The sequence below is a fragment of the Procambarus clarkii genome, chromosome 41, assembly GCF_040958095.1.
Source record: "Procambarus clarkii isolate CNS0578487 chromosome 41, FALCON_Pclarkii_2.0, whole genome shotgun sequence".
In the NCBI taxonomy this organism is placed as follows: Eukaryota; Metazoa; Arthropoda; class Malacostraca; order Decapoda; family Cambaridae; genus Procambarus; species Procambarus clarkii.
The window spans coordinates 38,456,068-38,479,228 of record NC_091190.1 but is presented as its reverse complement, the minus strand read 5'-3'; the positions used below and the strand labels follow the sequence as shown (position 1 = coordinate 38,479,228).

The 23,161-nt window shown below is 49.0% G+C and overlaps 1 protein-coding gene across 1 annotated transcript in view; it reads right to left on the bottom strand.

The window, feature by feature from the left end:
• The window catches only part of LOC138373316 (F-box DNA helicase 1-like), a 133,499-nt gene that overhangs the window by 78,107 nt on the left and 32,231 nt on the right, over positions 1–23,161 (bottom strand). The window contains exons 2-3 of the mRNA XM_069339505.1: positions 2,332–2,525; positions 16–99 (exon numbers count right to left, since the gene is read on the bottom strand). The gene's annotated coding sequence lies outside the window, so the exon portion shown is untranslated. The remainder of the gene's footprint in view (positions 1–15; positions 100–2,331; positions 2,526–23,161) is intronic.

The window sequence follows — 23,161 nt, the reverse complement described above, 5'->3', positions numbered from 1 at the left end:
GATTACTGGTCTTACCTGAATCTTAAGTGGTTACTTAAGATGATCTTTGCTATATCATTGAGACCAACTGTGCCCTCCAATTTATTAATTGAGGAAAATCTGAAAAACAAAAGAACAAAACATTCTTGAATAATAAATTCTTCCAAACCAGACAATAAAATCTGTTGCTCTTTTGAAACCCCTTGTGTAAACATTGGCAGGTCAAATATCTTGAAATATTGAGATATATTTGTTCTGTCCAACATACTGACGAAAAGACTGGTATGGACGAATAGCTTCCTCATTAACCTGGAAATCTGCAGGAGGTTGCTTTAGTACAACTGCCAGCAATTGTATTGTAGGCAAGTTCATATATGACTATTACATTTCCAAGTCCAAGAAGAGAGACGGAGTTAGGATCAAGCACGCGTCAACAGCACTGCTGAGTAAAAGGTTCAGAGAATGTTACATCAGCACCAGAGCTGTAGTGTGAGGCTCTAGTGCGAGTGTGGCCCCCCCCAGGCGGCCCTGTATTGTGGTCGCGTGGCCCCCCCCCCCAGGAGGCCCTGTATTGTGGTCGCGTGGCCACCCCCAGGATGCCCTGTATTGTGGTCGCGTGGCCCCCCCCCAGGCGGCCCTGTATTGTGGTCCCGTGGCCCCCCCCCCCCAGGCGGCCCTGTATTGTGGTCGCGTGGCCCCCCCCCAGGCGGCCCTGTATTGTGGTCGCGTGGCCCCCCCCCCCCCAGGCGGCCCTGTATTGTGGTCGCGTGGCCCCCCCCCCCCAGGCGGCCCTGTATTGTGGTCGCGTGCCCCCCCCCCCCCAGGCGGCCCTGTATTGTGGTCGCGTGGCCCCCCCCCCAGGCGGCCCTGTATTGTGGTCGCGTGCCGCCCCCCCCCCAGGCGGCCCTGTATTGTGGTCGCGTGGCCCCCCCCAGGCGGCCCTGTATTGTGGTCGCGTGGCCCCCCCAGGCGGCCCTGTATTGTGGTCGCGTGGCCCCCCCCCAGGCGGCCCTGTAGTGAGAGTGTAGCCACCAGGAAGCCCTGTAGTGTGAGTGTAGCCAACAAGCGGCCCTGTAGTGTGAGAGTAGCCACCAGGAGGCCCTGTAGTGAGAGTAGCCACAAAGCGGCCTGTAGTGTGAGAGTAGCCACAAAGCGGCCTGTAGTGCGAGAGTAGCCACAAAGAGGCCTGTAGTGTGAGAGTAGCCACAAGGCGGCCTGTAGTGTGAGAGTAGCCACAAAGCGACCTGTAGTGTGAGAGTAGCCACAAAGCGGCCTGTAGTGTGAGAGTAGCCACAAAGCGGCCTGTAGTGTGAGAGTAGCCACAAGGCGGCCTGTAGTGTGAGAGTAGCCACAAGGCGGCCTGTAGTGTGAGAGTAGCCACAAGGCGGCCTGTAGTGTGAGAGTAGCCACAAGGCGCCTGTAGTGTGAGAGTAGCCACAAAGTGGCCTGTAGTGTGAGAGTAGCCACAAGGCGGCCTGTAGTGTGAGAGTAGCCACAAGGCGGCCTGTAGTGTGAGAGTAGCCACAAGGCGGCCTGTAGTGTGAGAGTAGCCACAAGGCGGCCTGTAGTGTGAGAGTAGCCACAAGGCGGCCTGTAGTGTGAGAGTAGCCACAAGGCGGCCTGTAGTGTGAGAGTAGCCACAAGGCGGCCTGTAGTGTGAGAGTAGCCACAAGGCGGCCTGTAGTGTGAGAGTAGCCACAAAGCGACCTGTAGTGTGAGAGTAGCCACCAGGAGGCCTGTAGTGTGAGAGTAGCCACAAAGCGACCTGTAGTGAGAGAGTAGCCACAAGGCGGCCTGTAGTGTGAGAGTAGCCACAAGGCGGCCTGTAGTGTGAGAGTAGCCACAAGGCGGCCAGTAGTGTGAGAGTAGCCACAAGGCGGCCTGTAGTGTGAGAGTAGCCACAAAGCGACCTGTAGTGTGAGAGTAGCCACAAAGCGACCTGTAGTGTGAGAGTAGCCACAAAGCGACCTGTAGTGTGAGAGTAGCCACAAAGCGACCTGTAGTGTGAGAGTAGCCACAAAGCGACCTGTAGTGCGAGAGTAGCCACAAGGCGGCCTGTAGTGTGAGAGTAGCCACAAAGCGGCCTGTAGTGTGAGAGTAGCCACAAAGCGACCTGTAGTGTGAGAGTAGCCACAAAGCGACCTGTAGTGTGAGAGTAGCCACAAAGCGACCTGTAGTGTGAGAGTAGCCACAAAGCGACCTGTAGTGTGAGAGTAGCCACAAAGCGGCCTGTAGTGTGAGAGTAGCCACAAAGCGACCTGTAGTGTGAGAGTAGCCACCAGGCAGCCTTGTAGTGAGCGAGGCCACGAGATAGCTATATAGTATGAATGTAACCAGCTAGGTCCAACTTACTGTGTTCCAATGTGTGATAAAGCCAAGGACTCAGCAGTGGTCACTGTAACATTGATTGGGAATGTTAGTGAACATTGCTCCGCGAGTGTCACTGAGGGAAGAAGCAGGAGGAACCTGGTGTGTGGTCGCTCTTGGCACAACCGACGCAGGGTTGTAGTCTTGCCCGCTCCAGCAAAGGCTTCGATCTTCACAATCTGGACAAAAATTATAACATCATTCACAAACTGGAGAACCAACTATAATATTTACAACCTGGATATCTATTAAACCATCTTTCAGACCCTGGACAATAAATTATAATTCACTACCTGTACAACCAGTTATAACAATATTCATCCCATATAACAATTGTAACGTCCCTCAAAATCCAGGAAATTAAGTTGTCATTCACATCCTGGACGATAAATATAACATCCATCAAAACCTGAACAATTATAACATCAATTAAAACTTGTCAATTATATATCATCATTTACAACCTGGAAAACAATTACCTACTTGATTTATAACTTTCTTCTCAACCCTGTACTGTAAGTGTATACAATCAGGTGTGTACTGTAAGTACACACGTAGTCACGTTACTTATATGACTGAATTCTGTAAATAAGTAATTATCAAAAAGGCGGCACCAAACCGGGAAGGCTATGTAGCACCATCAAATGTGCGGGATAATCAGGGGTCGCTAAATATCACCAAGGATGCCAATACGAGAACAAACGCATAAGGCGACGATATCAAAAGTATCCGAGTCACCAAGAATACTATCGAGAGAGAAAGCGACCATGGGGGACAGTCGGAAAACGAGACACACTCGTCCCGGAAGTCAGGACATTCAACAAGGATATGCACGACCGTAAGAGGGACAATACAATTATGACAATAAGGAGCATGGTGGCGCTCCAAGTTACCATGAGTTAAGCGAGTATGGCCAATACGCAACCTCGCGAGAGCCGTTTCCCATCACCAGTTATAGTGGTAGAAGGACGGTCACAAGAACACACAACTCTTAAGAGAACGTAGTTTGTTACCAGTAACAGAAGACCAACAAGCCTGCCAACATGTAAGGATGGAGGATTGGATAACCGGGTAAAAGTCGGAATAACGAACACCTTTATGAGAGATGGGACAAGAGCGGACAGCTTCCCTGGCGGCAGCTTCCGCATGCTCATTTAAATTGACACCAAAATGGCTGGAAACCCAACAAAACTCAACCGACTTAAATTTACTGTAAACAAGAAACAGCCAATGCTGGATCTTGACAACCACTGAATGAACCGGATTACAGGACCCGAGAGCCATGAGGGCACTACGAGAGTCAACAACAACTACAAAGGAAGATTGACAACGAGAAAGCAGGAGATTAAGAGCATAGAGAATAGCATTAAGCTCTGCTGTGAAGATACTAGTCTCCGGAGGTAAGCGACATATAAGCGTCATCAGGAAAAAACAACAGAGTAGCCAACACCGTCCACAGACTTGGACCCATCGGTGAAGACGGAAACGGAGTGGAAGTGAGAAGAAAAGTGCTCAAGGAAAAGGCGTTTTAGAACCGTAGGAGGGGTAAAAACTTAGAGATGCGGGTCAAGGATGTACAAAACTGTGGAAGAGGGGACTCTCCACGGGGGCAAAGAAGGATCAACACGAGGAGAAATATTAGAAATACGAACGGAAAGAGAATCCTATAAGCGAGGTAACCGGACAGAAAGAGGGAGGTGGTGAAGAGGAACAGGAACCGCAGGAGGAGTAAAAGTTAAAGCACGACAGAGGCGAGAGGAATGATGTTGCAAAGACCGCGCAAGATAGCGAAGACAGTAGCGATCACGGTGGTCCTGGAGAGATAGGAAGCCAGTGTCATCATACAAGCTGAGGACGGGAGTCGAGCGAAAGGCTGAGGCGCAACCCAGTATGGTGCAAAACATCAGGACGGTGAAGAGAAGAAGAAGCAGACGAGTAACCAGGGCAACCATAATCCAGCTTAGACAGGACGAGAGAGAAATGTAATGCAAGGAGAGTGCGCCTATCCGCTCCCCGAGAAGTATGGGACAATACCCGAAGGAGGGCAAGGGCCTTAGAGCACTCAACACGGAGGTAAGAGATATGGGGAGCCAAGACAAACAAGTGTCAAAGAATAAACCCAAAAGCTTCGTTGAATCTTTGTACTCAAGAGGATGAACATAAAGTGACAAAGAGGGACGAAGAACGACCCGTTTCCGAGTAAAAGTCATGGCACAGGTCTCAGCAGTAGAGAACTTGAAGCCATGATCGGTGGCCCAAGACGACTCGGCATCAATCGCAAGTTGAAGCCGGCGTTGAAGGAGAGGTGAATCATCACCCTGACAGCAAAGAGTAAGATCATCGACATAGACAGCGGAGAAGACGCTGGAAGGAAGAGAAGAAAGAAGACCATTGAGGGCAACCAGAAAAAGAGTAGTGCTCAGAACACTACCCCGGTGCACACTTTCGTATAGCTGAAAGAGGCAGAGCGCGTGGTACCAAGCCTCATCCAAGGAACGATGAGAGGGGAAGCTGCGGAGAAAGAGGGAGATGACCACATAGGGTAAAAGAATGAAGCTGGGATAGAATATGATATCGCCAAGTGGTGTCGTAAGCCTTTTCCAGGTAAAAAAAGACGGCAACAACGGAGGTCATCGCAGCAAAAGCAGTACGAATACAGACCTCCAAGTTCACCAGGACATCTGTTGTGCTGCAAGCATTTGCGGAAACCAAATTGAGAAGGGGAGAGGTGGTGGTGGTGTTCCAGGAACCACATCAGACGAACATTAACCATACGTTCAAAGAGTTTGCAGACAACTTGTTAAGGCAATAGGGCAAATGACCTTAGGGGATGTTCCCACAGACCCTGGTTTGCGAACAGGGAGGACAACGGCATCGAGCCAGTCCTCAGGGACTGACAACGGCTCCCAGATCCGATTGTACAGACTCAGTAAATACCGAGACGTGCACGGAGGGAGATGGTGAAGCATCTCATAATGAAAGCCATTGGAGCCCGCTGCCGTTGACCTGCAGAGGGCCAGGGCAGAACGAAGTTCAAAGAGAGAGAAGGGATCGTTTTAGGGAAGTCGAAGACGAGTGCAGAAATCTAAAGGACAAGATTCAAGGACAGGATTACGAAGATGGAAAAATTGGGAAGATGAAAACCAGAGCTAACAGAAGAAAAGTGGGAACCCAATTCGATACCGACCTACAATGGGTCCGCCTCAAGAGTACCACGGAGGTGAAGGGCAGGTGAAACATCGGGAACGAACTTACCCGCTCTCTTGCGGATATGCTTCCAGATCTGTGGCAGAGGAGTTTCAGACGTAATGGTGGAGACATAAGATGCCCAACATTCACGTTTAACCATACGGATGGCCCTATGGGCCACCGCACTTGCCTTCCGAAAGAAATGAAAACAATCGGGCATTTGCCGACGGCGGTCTCTTCCAGGCTGCACGCTTACAGCGGACAGCCTGAGCACAGTCTGCATTCCACCAGGAAACGCACTTCTGTGGACCCTGAGAGGAAGAGCAAGGAATAGAGCACAGGGCAGCGTCGAAGACTGTCATGAAAAGGAGGAGAGAGCAAGGGAGAGGCAGAAGGTAGAGGTCAGAGAGAGCAGCACTGAGGGTAAATAGATTCCAATCCGCTTTAGCAAACTGCCACCTAGGGCAGGAGAGGGGAGGGTGAAACGAGAAAAAGGTAACAAGGATGTGGAAATGGTCACTGCCATAGAGGTCATCAAGAACCATGCCACATGAAATCTAAGTAAAGAGACGACGAGCAAAGAGAAAGATCAAGACAGGAAAGGGTGCGAGTCCGAGAGTCCAAATGTGTGGGCTCACCAGAATTCAGAAGAGACAGGGAAGAAGGGAGGATAAATGGCTCAAGAAGGCGACCTCGGGTGTTCGTCAGAACATTACCCCAAAGGGAATGACGACAATTTAAATCACCTAGCAGGAGACCAGGCTCCGGGAAGGAGTCCAGTAGGTGTCTCAGATCAGGAAGAGAAAGCGGGACACTCGGGGGGAGATAAATGAAACAAACGGTGTACCATTTCCCGACAAATATACGAGCAGCAGAACAATGAAGAGGCGAAGGAAAAAGTAAGGGGACAAAGGGAACATCAGAACGAATCGAGAGCAGAAGAGTTAGGAGCCCCAGCAACAGCTGGGGAGGAGGGGGAGAGAAAGGAATAGCCACGAAAGCGACCAGGACGAGCACCAAGCATCGGCTCCTAGAGACAGACACAAAGGGGCGAATACCGCGAAATCAGAAGATGGAGTTCCAGGAAATTGGTGTAAAAACCCCGAACGTTCCATTGAAGAATAGACATCGACGAGAAGAGAAAGGACAACAGAGAACAAGGAAAAAACAAAGGAGAAAGAGCAACATAGCACGATGTAGAAGATCAGGGTCGGGATCGGGGTCAGCAAAGTCAGGGTTAGGGGGCATGGGTAAACTGAGCAAAGACGGAGGGACGGAAGCGGGAGAACAGACCAGAGGAGAACGAGCGGGGTCCGGAGGAGGAAGAGGAGGAGGCAACCGAGAGAAGCAGTCCAAGGACAGCAGCAGGAAGAGGGAGAGTAGAAAGAAGGGGAGCGCACCTCAGCAAGAGCAGCAACCGAGAGGGATGCGGGGCCCAAAGAAACCTCCATAGCAGGAATAGGGGAAGCCACCACCGAAATGAGAGGGGAAGGAGTGAGAGAGTCAGAAGTAGGGGGCGAAGGAAGAAAATAAAGCCTTCTTACCCACCGGAGAGGAGGGAGAGGAGAGGAGCCAGGTTTACGCTTCTGACTTAAAGAGACAGGTGTCCCAGCAACCACTTACTGGGCAACGGATTCCAGCATCTCAACAGGAGAAGCTGAACGAGAGCACACACGACGTCCGTTAAGAGAGCTATGGACAGCAGCCCACACTAACAGGCGGTGGGAAGAGTCAATAGATAGAGGAGAAGGATGGGAAGGAGGATCGAAGGGAGACGAGGAAGAAGACACAGAAGACATGACAGACCGGGTAGAAAGAAGGGGAACCCCAGACAGAGGACCAGGAGGAGGACCCTTTGGGAAAGAACTCAAAGGTACAGAGGAGGGGGCAGTGGGCGTATCAGGGTCCAAGGCCTGGAAACGGTTGTGATTCTGAGGAAGGTGGGAAGGACGAGGAGAGGAAGAGCGCAACACGCGAGCATAAGAGACATAAGCACAAGGCGGGAGCCGGCGAACCTGGCGCCTCGCCTCGGAAAAAGATACACCCTCCCGAAGTTTCAAGTTGAGGACGGCTGCCTCAAGCTAGTAATGGATACACGCACGGGAGAAGGTAGGATGGGCCTCAAAAGCCAGGGATGGGCAGAAAGCTTAGGGAGAAGTGCACTTCGACTTAGTGTGACCTTCACCCCTACACAAAGGACAGAGAAACAGTCCCAGAGCAGCGGAGGGTACCATGCCCAAACTTCCAGCACTTGCTACAGAGCCTAGGAGAAGGAATGTACTCCTGGACAGAGCAACTGGCACCAACAAGAATGACAGAGGGCGGAAGGGTCCTACCATCAAAAGTAATCTTCACAACCCGAAGGGGCTGACGGCGACGACCACGAGGGGGACGAGTAAAAGCCCCGAGAGCCATGAGGGCACTACGAGAGTCGACAACAACTACAAAAGGAAGATTGACAACGAGAGAGCTAGAAACGATGAGCATAGAGAATAGCATAAAGCTCCGCTGTGAAGATGCCAGTCTCCGGAGGTAAGCAACACATATAAGTGTGATCAGGTAAAACAACAGTAGCCAACACCGTCCGCAGACTTAGACCCATCAGTGAAAATGGAAACGGAGTGGGAGTGAGAATAAAAGTGCTCAAGGAAAAGGCGTTTTAGAACAGTAGGAGGGGTAAAAGATTTAGGGATGCGGGTCAAGGACGTACTAAACTGCGGAAGGGGGACTCTCCACAGGGGCAAAGAAGGAACTACACGAGGAGAAATATTAGAAATACGAACGGAAAGAGAATCCTGTAAGCGAGATAACCGGACAGAAAGAGGGAGGCGGTGAAGAGGAACAGGAACCACAGGAGGGTAAAAGTTGATGCACGACAGAGGCGAGAGGAATGATGTTGCAAGGACCGTGCTAGATAGCGAACCCACGTTTGAAACAATCAAGGGACCCCACCTCCAAGTTACGCGGTAATTGGTTCCACAAATCAATAACCCTGTTATCAAACCAGTATTTACCCATGAATTTCCTAAATCTAAACTTAAATCTAAATACAAACTAAATCTTGTATTGAAGTGATAGCGAGTCTTTTTCCGTGTTTATTTCCATCCCGATTTTTAAATCATCAGCAAATTTGCAAATATTGCTACTCAAACCCGAATCTAAAACATTTATAAATGTTGACCAAACCACCCACTAGAAAGTGAAGGGACGACGGCGTTTCCTTCCGTCATGGATCATTCTCTAGTCGATTGTGCGAGAAAATCTCGATGGAGTGGGTAATGGTGGGGAGGGCGAGGGAATGGGGTAGCTGGGGATTGTGGAGAGGACGAGGGAATGGGGGAGGGAGAATTGATAGGGAGGATGTCTGGATTGGGAAGTGGGAGATGGCGGGAAGGACGAGGAGACAGGAACGGGGGGGGGGGGGGGGGTAATGGCGAGGAGGACTGGGAGACAGGGGAATTTTGGTTTGGTTCAGCAACGCACATGCGTTGCTGAGCCACAGTAATGCATGGACGGGTACAGCTAGTTATAAATAAATTCCCAGGACAGAGCCTTGTGGTACTCCAATCAGAACATTTTCCAACCTGTAACTAACCTCATTTATACTAACTCTGTTTCCTTTGGTATAGCCATGTCCTAATCCAACCTAGTATAGCACCCCCAATACCATGAGTCTCAATCTTTTTAGTCAGTCTTTCAAGTGGCACTGCATCAAAAGCTTTGCTAGAGTCAAGGTACACAACATCACAAACCTTACCACTATCTACCGCTTCAACTATGCTGGAATAAAATGATAGCAAATTTGTTTAACATGAACGGACATTTGTAAAACCATGTTGTGAATCATTTATTAATTTATGCTTTTCAAGGCTAATTGGCCGATAGTTTGAAGCAAGTGATCTATCTCCTTTCTTAAAATGTGGAACCCCATTAGCAACCATCCATGACTCTGGCATTCTGCCTGACTAATGATTTTTAAATACGGTAGACAATTTCTCGCTGAGCTCCTCTTTTCATTCCTTAAACACCCTTGCTAAACACTTCGTCCGGCCCTGAGGATTTGTTTGGTTTGAGTTTTACAATTTGTTTTATACCATCCTCCCTGGTAACTGCTAAACTAGTATACAGTACCTGTCTTCGTCCATACCCATAGATTTGTTCGGCTGAAGGCACAGTGTTAAGTTCCTCCTCAGTAAATACAGAGATAAGATATTTATTAAACATACTACTCATCTCTTCGTCATTATCCGTTATCTGACCTGTCTCAGTTTTTAATGGACCTATCCTTTCCCTAATCTTTCTTCGATATAACTGAAAAAGCTTTTAGGACTGGTCTTTTCTTGCCCTGCATTGCGAACTTCATAGTTGCTTTTTGCTCTCCTTATCTCTTTTTTATAACATTTCTTATCAGCTGTTCGAATTCTTGTTCTAAACTGACTTCCTCATTCTTAATCCTTTTGTACCAAGCTCTCTAACTGTATGGTTCTTCAGATCCTTTGTTAACCATTCCGGATCATTAGTATTCGATCTATTTAATTTGTATGGTATACAACTTTCCTGTCCTTATCTTGAGGTTATCTTGAGATGATTTCGGGGCTTTTTAGTGTCCCAGCGGCCCGGTCCTCGACCAGGCCTCCACCCCCAGGAAGCAGCCCGTGACAGCTGACTATCACCCAGGTACCTATTTTAATGCTAGGTAACAGGGGCATAGGATGAAAAACTCTGCCCATTGTTTCTCGCCGGCGCCTGGGATCGAACCCAGGACCACAGGATCACAAGTCCCGCGTGCTGTCCGCTCGGCCGACCGGCTCCCATATGCTTAGAATATCCTTTGCTTAGGAATATTTTTAAATAAATTATATTTTGAATCCACATCGAAATCCCTTTTAACATCACCCATCGTTGAGTTCACGTCTCACTCCAAGACCGGCCTACTCCCCAATGCCGAAGACTTTCCAATCTATTTGACCCAAAAAATTTCTTAGGTTATTTAAATCGGCTTTTCGAAAATCTGGGACTTTAACAAAATTTTCTCCTACAGATGTATTCCATTCTATGCTACATCTTACTTCTTTGTGATCACTGTCCCCTAGCTCAATCCCTATTTCGATGTCATTAACTAACAGGGAAACACAAATTAATCTAAAATATTATTGTCCCGAGTTGGTTCCTTAATGTGTTGCGTAAGAAAGCAATCGTCAATTCTTGAAAATCTTCTGCTTCATTATGCCCTGTTCTGTTAAACCAGTTTATTCCATTAAAAATAAAGTTACCCATGACACAAATACTAGACACCTAGGTCCTCTAGATATTTCACCCCATAGATGCTTTGCTTCCATCCTGCCTAAGTTTGGTGGACTGTATATACAATTCATATTACAAGATTATTTGCTTTTCGTTAAATTCTAGCCAAATAGTTTGTGTTGCTCACTTTTGATTCCCTCTGAGATTACATTTAAAATTTTCCCTAAATTATATATGGCTTTTCCCCATCATCTTATATATCTTAGTGTGAAGTAGTTTAAATCCATTTATTTGAAATTCGGCTAACTGTTCTCTATTTTCTACACATCCACGTTTCGGCAAGTGCAATAATACCTATTTTTTCCGTGCATACAAGAGCATTTAAATTTTTTATTTTGTTTCTTAGACTCCTACTGATAGTAAAATATGCCCTAAGTGTACTGTCATTTTGAGGCCCTTCTCTTTCCCTGATCATTTTGCCAATTTGTTTCCCCTACAAACACATTCTTTTATTACCTCCTTCCTCATTATCAATTCCTATACCACAATCTATTAACAGTTTAAACCGAAACAAGCCCCTGCAACCACAGGTTCCAACGAGTTCGCAACAACAACTCAGCCCTAGACAGATGCACCCCATCCCTAGTATACATGGCATCTCTTCCATAGAAGTGTTCTCAGTTATCTATGAAAGATATTGCATTTGATTTGCAACAGTTGTCCAGCCGGCAATTGACGCCAAGTGCCCTCGACACTAATTCATTTCCAACGAGTTAAGAGTGAGTTAGGAGTGAGGCACTGATACAGAGGTTTAAGACAGCCATAGAATTAGTCAGGAGCAAGGGAGGAATCCCGATCATATGTGGCATTCTTCCAAATAAAGAGATATGGAAATGAATGGTTGTCGGGGGCACTTGGTGTCAACTGCCGGCTGGAAAAATATTGCGAATCAAATGCAATATCTTTCATAGATAACTGAGAACACTTCTATGGAAGAGATGACATGTATGCTCGGGATGGGGTGCATCTATCAAGGGCTGGGGTGGTTGTTCGCTTTGTTGTCGTGAACACGTTGAAACCAGTGGTTGGAGGCGTTTGTTTGGGTTTGAGGTTTAAACTGTTAATAGGTAGTTGTATGGGAATTAATATGAAAAAAGGAGGTAATAAAAGTGTGTATGTATGGGAAACAAATAGGCACAATAATCAGAGAAAAAGAAGGGCCCCAGGATTATAATAATTAGGGTATATTACACTAACAGTAGAAGTTTAAGAAAAAAAACAATTTAAATGCTCGTGTCTGCACAAAAAAAAATCGATATTATTGCACTTACCGAACCGTGGATGAATGTAGAAAATAAAAGTATTGCCTAAATTTCAAATAAATGGATTTAAACTATTTCACACAGATAGATATATTAGACATGGAGGGGGAAAAGCCAAATATGTTAGGGACAATTTGAAATGTAGTCTCAAAGAGGGAATCAAAACCGAGCCCCACACACAAATTATTTCGATAGAATTAAACGAAAAAGCAAATAATCTTATAATAGGAATTATATACAGGGCACCAAACTTAGACATGATGGAAGCAAAGCACCTATGGGGTGAAATATCTAGAGCATCTAGGTCTAACAGTACGTGTGTCATGCGAGTCTAATTTTAGTGGAATAAAGTGGTTAACAGAACAGTGAATAATGTAGATTTTCTAGAATTAATTGACGATTGCTTTCTTATTCAAGACATTAAGGAACCAAAGCGGGTAAATAATAATAATATACATTTATTGTTAAACAGGCAAACACAAATTAATGACATCGAAATAGGGAGTGAGCTAGGGGACAGTGATCACAAAGAAGCCGGATTTAGCATATAATGAAGTAGATCTGTAGGAAAACATTTTGTTAAAGTGCCAGATTTTCTAAAAGACAATTTTAATAGCCTAAGAAATATTTTGGGTCAAACAGATTGGAAAGTCTTGGGCATGGGGGGTGGGCCAGTCTTGGGCATGGGGGGTGGGCCAGTCTTGGGCATGGGGGGTGGGCCAGTCTTGGGCATGGGGGGTGGGCCAGTCTTGGGCATGGGGGGTGGGCCAGTCTTGGGCATGGGGGGTGGGCCAGTCTTGGGCATGGGGGGTGGGCCAGTCTTGGGCATGGGGGGTGGGCCAGTCTTGGGCATGGGGGGTGGGCCAGTCTTGGGCATGGGGGGTGGGCCAGTCTTGGGCATGGGGGGTGGGCCAGTCTTGGGCATGGGGGGTGGGCCAGTCTTGGGCATGGGGGGTGGGCCAGTCTTGGGCATGGGGGGTGGGCCAGTCTTGGGCATGGGGGGTGGGCCAGTCTTGGGCATGGGGGGTGGGCCAGTCTTGGGCATGGGGGGTGGGCCAGTCTTGGAGCGAGACATAAACCCAGCGATAGGTGAAGTAAAAAGATCTTTCGATGTGGAATCAAAATATACCTACTTTAAAAATATTTTAAGCAAAGCACAGGTACGTAGTATACCATACAAATTGAATAGACCGAATACTAATAACCCATAATGGATAACAAAGGATCTGAAGAATCTTATAGGTAGAAAGAGCTTGATACAAAAGGATTAAAAATTTGTACAACTGGTTAGAAATGTAAAAAGAGAGATAATGAGGGGAAAAAAGAAACTATGCAAGTAAGTAATTATCAAAAGTAGGCACCAAACCGGGAAGGCTATGTAGCACCATCAAATGTGCGGAATAATCAGAGGTCCCTAACTATCACAAAGGATGCCAATACGAGAACAGAAACGCAAAAGGCGAACGATATCAAAAATACCGATTCACCATGAATTCTATCGAGGAACAAGTGACCGCGAGGGACGGTAGGAAAGCAGGACACACGCTTGTCCTGGAAGTTAAGACATTCAACAAGGATATGCACGACGGTAAGAGGGACAATGCCCCTCTTAATTTGGACAATAAGGAGCTGGGCGGCGCTCCATTAAGTGACCGTGAGTTAAGTGAGTATTGCCAAGACGCAACCACGCTAGAGCCGTTTCCCACCACTGGTTATGGTGGCAGGAGGAAGGCCACGGGGGGGGGGGGGACAATGCTGAATAGTACGCAGTTTGTTACCAACAACAAAAGACCAGCAGCCCTGCCAACGGGAGAGGATGGAAGAAGGGTTAACCGGATAAAATTCTGAAAAAGGAATACCTTTACGGGAAACAGGAAAAGAGCGGACAGCCTCTCTAGCGGCAGCGTCCGCACGCTCTTTTAAAGAAACGCCAACACGGCTGGGAACCCAGCAAAACTCTACGGATTTAAATTTACTAGAGACAAGAAACAACCCATGTTGAATCTCGACGACTACCATATGGAGAGGATTAAAGGACCCGAGAGCCATGAAGGCACTACGAGAGTCAACTACAATCACAAATGAGGATTGTACACGAGCAAGCAGGAGACGGAGAGCAGAGAGAATAGCAAAGTAAGTAAGTAATTATCAAAAGAAGGCACCAAACCGGGAAGGCTATGTAGCACCATCAAATACGCAAAATAATCAGAGGGCGCTAAATATCACCAAGGATGCCAATACGAGAACAAAAACGCATAAGGCGAACGATATCAAAAGTATCCGAGTCACCAAGAATTCTATCGAGGGACAGGTGACCGCGAGGGGCGGTCGGAAAGCAAGACACACGCTCGTCCTGGAAGTCAGGACATTCAAGAAGGACATGCACGACCGTAAGAGGGACAATGCAACTAGGACAATAAGGAGCAGGGCGGCGCTCCATCAAGTGACCATGGGTTAAGCGAGTATGGCCAATACGCAACCTCGCTAGAGCTGTTTCCCACCGCCGGTTACGGTGGAAGGAGGACGGCCACGAGGAAACACAACATTTAAGAGTACGGAGCTTGTTACCAGTAACAGACAACCAAGAAGCCTGCCAACGGGTAAGGACTGAGGAATGGATAACCGGGTAAAAGTCGGAATACGGAATGCCTTTACGAGAGATGGGACAAGAGCGGACAGCTTCCTTAGCGGCAGCATTCGCACGCTCATTTAAAGACACGCCAATATGGCTGGGAACCCAACAAAACTCAACCGACTTAAATTTACTGTGAACGAGAAACAGCCAATGCTGGATCTCGACAACTACCGGATGAACTGGATTAAAGCACCCGAGAGCCATGAGGGCACTACGAGAGTCAACAACAACCACAAAGGAAGACTGACAACGAGAAAGCAGGAGACGAAGAGCATAGAGAATAGCATAAAGTTCCGCTGTAAAGATGCTAGTCTCCGGAGGCAAGCGACACATATAAGTGCGATCAGGAAAAACAACAGAGTAGCCAACACCGTCCGCTGACTTAGACCCATCGGTGAAGACAGAAACGGAGCGGGAGTGAGAAGAAAAGTGCTCGAGGAAAAGGCGTTTTAGAACTGTAGGAGGGGTAAAAGCTTTAGTGATACGAGTCAAGGATGTACAAAACCGCGGAAGAGGGACCCTCCACGGGGGCAAAGAAGGAACAACACGAGGAGAAACATCAGAAATACGAACGGAAAGAGAATCCTGCAGGCGAGATAACCGGACAGAAAGAGGGAGGTGGTGAAGAGGAACAGGAACCGCAGGAGGGGTAAAAGTTAAAGCACGACAGAGACGAGAGGAAGGATGTTGCAAGGACCGCGCAAGATAGCGAAGACAGTAGCGATCACGGCGGTCCTGGAGAGACAGGAAGCCAGTGTCAACATACAAGCTAAGGACGGGAGTCGAACGAAAGGCACCAGAACTGAGTCGCAACCCAGTATGGTGCAAAGCATCAAGACGGCGAAGAGTAGAAGGAGAAGCAGACGAGTAAGCAGGGCAACCATAATCGAGCTTAGACAGGACGAGAGAGGAATGTAAAGCAAGGAGAGTGCGCCTATCTGCCCCCCAAGAAGTATGGGACAAGACCCGAAGGAGGGTAAGGGCCTTAGAGCACTCAACACGGAGGTAAGAGATATGGGGAGACCAAGACAAACGAGTGTCAAGGAATAACCCCAAAAGCTTCGCGGAATCTTTGTATTCAAGGGGATGACCATAAAGTGACAAAGAGAGACGAAGAACAACCCGTTTCCCCGTAAAAGTCATGGCACAAGTCTTAGAAGTAGAGAACTTGAAGCCATGACCTGTGGCCCAAGACGACACGGCATCAATCGCAAGTTGAAGCCGGCGTTGAAGGAGAGGCGAATCATCACCCTGACAACAAAGGGTAAGATCATCGACATAGAGAGCGGAGAAGACACCAGAAGGAAGAGAGGAAAGAAGACCATTGAGGGCAACCAGAAAAAGAGTAGTGCTCAGAACACTACCCTGGGGCACACCTTCGTATTGCTGAAAAGAGGGAGAGAGAGCGGTACCAAGGCGCACCCGAAAGGAACGACGAGAGAGGAAGCTGCGGAGAAAGAGAGGGAGATGACCACGAAGGCCAAAAGAATGAAGTTGAGATAGGATATGATAACGCCAAGTGGTGTCGTAAGCCTTTTCTAGGTCAAAAAGGACGGCAACAACGGAGGTCTTCGCAGCAAAAGCAGTACGTATATAGACCTCCAAGTTCACCAGGACATCTGTCGTGCTGCGGCACTTGCGGAAACCAAATTGAGAAGGGGAGAGGAGGTGATGGTGTTCCAGGAACCACATCAGACGAACGTTAACCATACGTTCAAAGAGTTTGCAGACACAACTTGTGAGAGCAATAGGGCGAAAGTCCTTAGGGGAAGTACCCAGAGACCCCGGTTTGCGAACAGGGAGGACAACGGCATCGAGCCAGTCCTCAGGGACTGACGACGACTCCCAGATCCGATTATACAGACTCAGTAAATACTGAGACGTGCTCGGAGGGAGATGGCGAAGCATCTCATAATGAATACCGTCGGAGCCCGCCGCCGTAGAACCGCAGAGGGCCAGGGCAGAACGAAGTTCAGAGAGAGAGAAGGGATCATTATAGGGAAGCTGAAGATGAGTGCAGAAATCTAAAGGACGAGACTCAAGGACAGGTTTACGAAGAAGGAAAGATTGGGGAAGATGAAGACCAGAGCTAACAGAAGAAAAGTGGGAACCCAGTTCGGAAGCGACCTGCAACGGGTCCGCCACAAGAGTATCATGGAGGTGAAGGACCGGTGAAACATCGGGAACGAACTTACCCGCTATCTTGCGGATACGCTTCCAGATCTGGGCCAGAGGGGTTTCGGACGTAATTGTCGAGACATAAGATGCCCAACATTCACGTTTAGCCGTACGGATGGCCCTACGGGCCACCGCACTCGCTTTCCGAAAGAAAAGAAAAGAATCGGTCGTCTGCCTACGGCGGTGCTTCTTCCAGGCTGCACGCTTACAGCGGACAGCCCGAGCACAGTCCGCATTCCACCAGGGAACGCACTTCCGTGGACCCCGAGAGGAAGAGCGAGGAATAGAGCGGAGGGCAGCGTCGAAGACAGTGTCATGAAAAAGGAGGAGAGCGCGAGAGAGGGGCAGAAGGGAGAGGTCAGAGAGAGTAGCACTGAGGGAAAATAGGGTCCAGTCCGCCTTAGCAAACTGCCACCTAGGGAAAGAGAGGGAAGGGCGAAAAGAGAAAAAGGAAACAAGGATGGGGAAATGATCACTACCATGGAGGTCATCAAGAACCTGCCATGTGAAATCTAAGTAAAGAGAAGAAGAGCAGAGAGAAAGATCAAGACAAGGAAGGGTGCGAGTTCGAGAGTCCAAATGAGTGGGCTCACCAGAATTCAGAAGAGACAGGGAAGAAGAGAGGAGAAACGGCTCAAGGAGGCGACCCCGGGTATTCGTCAGAACGTCACCCCAAAGAGAATGACGACAATTGAAGTCACCCAGCAGGAACACAGGCTCCGGCAAGGAGTCTAGGAGGTGTTTCAAATCAGGAAGAGAGAGCGGGACACTCGGGGGGAGATAAATGGAACAAACTGTGTACCATTTCCCCACAAAGATACGAGCAGCAGAACAATGGAGAGGCGAAGGAAAAAGTAAAGGAACAAAGGGAACATCAGCCCGAATCAAGAGAGCAGAAGAATTAGAAGCCCCAGCAATGGCTGGGGGGGGGAGAGAAAGGAATAGCCACGAAAACGACCAGGACGAGCACCAAGCATCGGCTCCTGGAGACAGACACAAAGGGGCGAAAACCGCGAAACCAGAAGTTGGAGTTCGAGGAAATTGGCGTAATAACCTCGAACGTTCCATTGAAGAATGGACAACGACGAGAAGAGAAAGGACAAAAACAGAGAACAAGGAAGAAACAAAGGCGAAAGACCAACAGAGCACGTTAAAGAATATCAGGGTCGGGATCAGGGTCAGCAAAGTCAGGGTTAGGGGGCATGGGTAAACTGAGCAAAGACGGAGGGAAGGAAACGGGAGAACAGATCAGAGGTGGGCGGGCAGGGTCCGGAGGAGGAGGAGGAGGAGGAGGAGGAGGAGGAGGAGACAACGGAGAGGAGCAGTCAAGGACAGCAGCAGGAAGAGGGGGAGTAGAAAGAGAGGAGCGCACCCCAGCAAGAGCAGCAACCGAAAGGGAAGCAGGGGCCAAAGAAACCTCCATAGCGGGAACAGGGGGCGCAAGCACTGAAACGGGAGTGGAAGGAGCAACAGAGCCAGAAGGAGGAGCTGAGGAAGAAAGCGAAGCCTTCTTACCCGCCGGGGAAGAGGAAGGAGAGGAGCCAGGCTTACGCTTCTGACTTAAAGAGACCGGTGTCCCAGCAACTACGTACCGGGCAACGGATTCCAGTGTCTCAACAGGAGAAGCCGAACGAGAGCACACACGACGGCCGTTAGGAGAGCGATGGACATCCGCCCGCACCGACAGGCGGCGGGGAGAGCCGATAGATGGAGGAAGAGGATGGGAAGGAGGATCGGAGGGGGACAAGGAAGGAGACACAGAAGACACGACAGACCGGGTAGAAGGAAGGGGAACCCCAGACAGAGGACCAGGAGGAGGATCCTTCGGGAGAGAACCCAAAGGGACAGAGGAGGGGGCAGTGGGCGCATCAGGGTCCAAGGCCTGGAAACGGTTGTGAGTCTGAGGAAGGCGGGAAGGACGAGGAGAGGAAGAGCGCAACACGCGAGCATAAGAGATATTAGCATAAGGCGGGAGCCGGCGAACCTGGCGCCTCCCCTCAGGAAAAGATAAACGCTCCCGGTGCTTCAAGTTGAGGACGGCTGCCTCAAGCTTGTAATGGACACACGCACGGGAGAAGGTAGGATGGGCCTCACCGCAGTTGAGGCAACGAGCCTGGGGAGAAGCGCACTCCGACTTAGAGTGACCTTCGCCACCACACAAAGGACAGAGAGAGACAGTCCCGGAGCAGCGGAGGGCACCATGCCCAAACCTCCAGCACTTGTTGCAGAGCCGAGGAGAAGGAACGTACTCCTGGACAGAGCACCTGGCACCAGCAAGAATGACAGAGGGTGGAAGGGTCCTACCATCAAAGGTAATCTTCACAACCCGGAGGGGTTGACGGCGACTACCACGAGGGGGACGAGTAAACGTGTCCACCTGGAGAATAGAATGGCCCTGGGCAGCGAGGATATGTCGAATATCGTCGTGGCAGTCGCGTAGGTCCTGAACACCGGTCGCAACATGGGGCGGGAGCAAAATAGTGCCAACACTGGCATTCAACTGAACGTTCTTCGAGACCCGAACGGGGGTCTCGCCAAGGCAGGATAAGGCAGCCAAGCGGGAAGCAGCATCCTGAGAAGGAGCAGCAACGACACGCGTACCGAGACGAGTGGGGTTAAAAGTAATGGAGGCATCCACGGAATCAATGAGATGTCGATGAAGGGAGAAATCGTCAGGAGGCGCAGAATCAAGAGGGAGGAGATCAAAATATTTGGCCCACGAAGCGGGACCAAACAAGGCTTGATAGGTAGCAGAACTGGAAGGAATCGAGCGAGGGCGGCCGTGACGAGAACGGCGGTGAGAACCCCCAGAGAGAGAGGGGTTAAAAGGCGCAGTAGTTACAACTAGAGAAGGAGCCGCGCCAGGGGACGAGGTAGTCACCACTGGGGGCTTGGGGCTCGACCCAACCACAGAGGAGGGAGGGGAGCCAGGGGAAGGAGTCAGAGAGGCCAAAGGAGGAGCAAGGTCGGGGCCCAATGCAGCGGAGGCTACAGAGCCCGGTCTTCCAATACGGACCGACTCGGGGGCTTGGTCGCCCACCCCACGAGCCTGAAAAGGTAAGCCAGAAGCAGCCGAAACAGGGGTTATCATCTTGACGAAATTACGAATTCACTCACGAATGTGCCCCCACACCCACCATGGAGCCACAATTAGAGGCAGGACACCCAACAAGAAGCTATCGCCGATCTTGTCGGGGCCTCCTAGGGGTGCGTCGTGAGTATACGCCCCACAAACGCCACCTTAAGAAACCGACAGTCCGTCGAGATCGGGTTCAGTGACGAAGTGGGGATTGACAATAAAAGGTGCCCCTCGCTCTCGACGTCGGGTACTGCAGTTCTACGGGTGCAAGAGTATGCCTCCTCAAGCACCCGGGCGTCAAAGTAGAAGTAGTCCAAGGGAAGAACCAGAACGAGCAAAAGGTCGGCAGGAAACGGCAAGCAGATAGGAGAAGAGGGGGGAGAAAAACGAAACAGAAGGAAAAGGAAAAGATGCCCAGCAGAATTGGAGAGGACGGCAGCAGGAGCACAAGGCTAGAAAAGGACAGAGGACTGTCCCAAGGAGCATCACACTCCGGCAGCCGCCCACTAAGCCCCCAGACGGCGACAACGAGCTGAGCGGGGAGGGGGAGAGAATAGCAAAGTTTCGCTGTGAAGATGCTAGTCTCCGAAGGGAGGTGACACATAAGTGCTGTCAGGAAAAACAACGGAGTAGCCCACACCATCTGCAGACTTAGACCTGAAGATGCAGATAGACGCAAATAGGGTGAAGATGGAAATGGAGCAGGAGTGTGAAGAAAAGTGCTCAAGAAAAAGACGTTTCAGAACCGTAGGAGGAGTAAGAGCTTTAGTAAAGCGGGTCAATGATATACAAAACTTCAGAAGGGGGACCCTCCACGGGGGCAATGAAGGAACAATGCGAGGAGATATATGAGAAAGACGAATGGAACAAGTCCTGTAAGCGAGGTAGCCGGACAAAAAGAGGGAGGTGGTAAAGAGGAACAGGAACTACAGGTGGAGTAAAAGTCAAAACACAAAACAGGCAAGAGGAAGAATGTTGCAAGGACCGCGCCAGATAGCGAAGACAGTTGCGATCACTGCGGTCCTGGAGAGAAAGGAATCCAGTGTCAACATACAACCCGTTCTCGCAAATTCGTAAAGTCAATATTGACTTATTAAATAAGTGCATAGGTGACATACTAAACATAATAGATACCCTTAAAAAGCTTTATAGAAAACACCGACCTTACCTAACCTTGTTAGTATCTTAAGATAAGCATCTTATAGCTCCGTAATTACAATTGTTACTTAACCTATTATAGGTACAGGTTAAGTAATAATTGTAATTACGAAGCAATAAGATGCTTATCTTAAGATACTAACAAGGTTAGGTAAGGTCGGTGTTTTCTATGAAGCTTTTTAAGGGTATCTATTATGTTTAGTATATCACCTATGCACGTAGTTAATAAGTCAATATTGACTATACGAATTTGCGAGAACGGGTTGCAACATATAAGCTGAGGGCGGAAGTCGAACGAAAGGCACCAGAGCTTAGGCACAACCCAGCGTGGTGCAAAACATTAAGACGGCAAAGAGAAGAAAGAAGCGGACGAGTAAGCAGGGCAACCATAATCGTGTTTAGACAGGACGAGTGAGGAATGTAAAGAGGATTGTATGCCTATCCGCCCCCAAGAAGTATGGGATAAAATCTTAAGGAGGGAAAAGGCTTTAGAGCATTTAGCTTGGAGGTAAGAGATATGGGGGGACCAAGACAAACGAGTGTCAAAGATTAACCTCAGAAGCTAAGCGGAATCCTTATACACAAAGAGATATCCATAAAGTAACAGAGGGACGAAGACACGCTTCCGAGTAAGTCATATCACAAGTCTTAGACGCAGAAAACTTGAAGCCAGGATCGGTGGCCCAAGACAACACAACATCAATCGCAAGTTGAAGCCGCCGTTGAAGGAAAGGCGAACCACCACCCCGACACCAAAGGATATCTTCTACATAGAGAGAGGAGAATATGGCAGAAGGAAGGGAGGAAAGACCATTGAAAGCAACAAGAAAGTTTAGTGCTCAGAACACAACCTTGGGGCACACCCTCAAATTGACTAAAAGTGACAGAGTGGCACCAAACCTCACTCAAAAGTAACGAAGTAACTTAACGGAGTATCTAAGAACTTTGGAGGAGGAGAGGGAGATTCCCACGAAGGCCAAAAGGTTAATGCTGGGACAGATTATGATACCGCCAGGTAGTGTCGTAAGCCTTTTCCAGGTCAAAAAGGACGGCAACAACGGAGGTCTTCGCAGCAAAAAGCAGTACGAATATTGACCTCCAAGTTCACCAGGACATCCGCTGTGCTGCGGCACTTGCGAAAACCAAATTGAGAAGGGGGAGAGGTGGTGATACTGCTCTAAGAACCACATCAGACGAACGTTTAACCATACGTTCAAAGAACTTGCAGTCACAACTCGTGAGAGCAATAGGACGGAAGTCCTTGGCGGATGACTCCCTAGAAACCCATGGTTTCTGAACAGGGTGGATGACAGCATCCAGCCAGTCCTTGGGGACTGAGGACGACTCCCAGACCCGATTAAACTGACTCGGTAAATACCGAGACGTGCACGAAGGGAGATGGCAAAGTATCTCATAATGAATGTCATCGGAGCCTGCCGCTGTAGAACCGAAGAGGGCCAGGGCAGGCATAAGCTCGCTCTCTGTGTGTGTGTGTGTGTGTGTGTGTGTGTGTGTGTGTGTGTGTGTGTGTGTGTGTGTGTGTGTGTGTGTGGTGTGTGTGTGTGTGTGAGAGAGAGAGAGTGTGAGAGAGAGAGAGTGTGAGAGAGAGAGAGTGTGAGAGAGAGAGAGTGTGAGAGAGAGAGAGTGTGAGAGAGAGAGAGTGTGAGAGAGAGAGAGTGTGAGAGAGAGAGGAGAGAGAGAGAGAGAGAGTGTGAGAGAGAGAGAGTGTGAGAGAGAGGAGTGTGAGAGAGAGAGAGAGAGAGAGAGAGAGAGAGGAGGAGAGAGAGAGAGGAGAGAGAGAGAGTGTGAGAGAGAGAGAGTGTGAGAGAGAGAGAAGGAGAGAGAGAGAGAGAGGAGAGAGAGAGAGTGAGAGAGAGAGAGAGAGAGGTGTGTGAGAGAGAGAGTGTGTGAGAGAGAGAGTGTGTGAGAGAGAGGTGTAGAGAGAGTGTGTGTGAGAGAGGAGAGTGTGAGAGAGAGAGTGTGTGTGAGAGAGAGAGAGAGTGTGAGAGA